Raw genomic sequence first — 1592 nt, 5'->3', positions numbered from 1 at the left:
CACCAACAACAATACATCACCACTACCCCTACCACCACCACCACCACCACCACCACTATCACCATCACCACCACCAATAACAACACATCACCACAACTACCACCAGCACCACCAACACCACCAATACTACCACCACCATCACCACCAGCACCACCACAATAACTACCACCATCACCAGCAGCCCCCATCACCACCACCACTACCACCACCACCACCACCACCGTCACTACCACCACCACCAGCACTACCACCACCACCGTCACCAGCACCACCACCAGCACTACCACCATCATCACCAGCAGCCCCCATTTACCACCACTACCACTGTCACCAGCACCACCATCACTGTCACGTCATCCCCGTGCTGCTTCTATGCTGAATGCTCTCCTTGGGTTCTCCTTGTTCAAGATTGCTATGACTTAGACCTTAAATGTCCCCTAAAGCCCCATGTGTTAAAGCCTTGGCCCTCAGCCATGGCACTATTGAGAGAAGGTAGAACTTCTAAGAAGTGGGGCTGCACTGTGTGCAGTTAAGTCATGTGGACTGTGCCATCCCCTTCCTCTCTGTCTGCTCTGCAGCCGCTATGAGGTACACAGCCCCAGAACAACAAGGCCAACCTTCTGAAATCATGATGCAAAAGAAACCTTTTGCTTTAGTAAGCTGATTACCTCAGATGTTTTGTCACAGTGACAGAAAGCTGCACAGTCTTTGTTCGAGTGCACAAGACCCAGCACAGCGTGTTCCTCTGCGTACCCCTCTCTGCAGACCTCGTGCTCCAGAGGCCTCACCTCCTGTCTACTCCTTCAGTGTGCATGACCTTGTCGCCGGGGAGAGTGCATACTCTCCTGCTCTGTCTAGTCTCAGTCCCAGTGATGAATGCTGAGGTAATAGCCCCGGACCCTTATGGTAGATCTTAGTTCCCTTCTTTGGACTCATACGCTGTCCTTATTTCTTCCATGCCGCTTAGCATTTGTCTCACTGCCTGCTGTGCGACCCGCTACAGCCTAACCTTGCTGTCGGAATCCATGCTGTGAAGAAAGGCTGAGGCAATCCTGCCCACCGCAGTGCGCTCTCCCCCAGGGGCTGACACAAAGCGGTAGGCAATGGCTAGAGTGCCTCGTTCTTGAGACCAGCACTCTCGGGCAGAAGACGGCGGACAGGAAAGGCCAAGTGCAGGGCGCAGAGCTGAGTGGCCCTGGCGGCTCTGGCTCTGTCTTGGTGCTGCATGTGGGTCTCACAGGCTATGGGGGGGAAAAGGGAGGCCAGAAACCTGACCCGCAGAGCAACAGAACAAACTCAGCACCGTAAGGCCCTCTGGGCCCCTGAGCTGGGGGCAGTGGCCGTGAAGGTGGGTCCTGAGCTGGGCAGCAGTGTCAGAGGCATGGTGCAGTGTTTCTCCCGAGCCAATTCTGAGGTCCTAGGGAGTTTGAGCATCTCGAGATTTATAGAATCAGCAGATTTTCAGGGCTGTACAAATAGCTCAGTGGATTAAAGTGCCTGCAATCAGGCACAGGGACCAGGGGTTCGATCCCCAGGCCTGAACTGAGACGGCAATTGAGACTGAGCATGGTGGTATGCACCTGTAATCCCAG

Source organism: Octodon degus, unplaced genomic scaffold (genome assembly GCF_000260255.1).
Source record: "Octodon degus isolate 3935 unplaced genomic scaffold, OctDeg1.0 scaffold00062, whole genome shotgun sequence".
NCBI lineage: Eukaryota > Metazoa > Chordata > Mammalia > Rodentia > Octodontidae > Octodon > Octodon degus.
The sequence above is the reverse complement of the archived record's forward strand: the minus strand, read 5'-3'. Positions refer to the sequence as shown.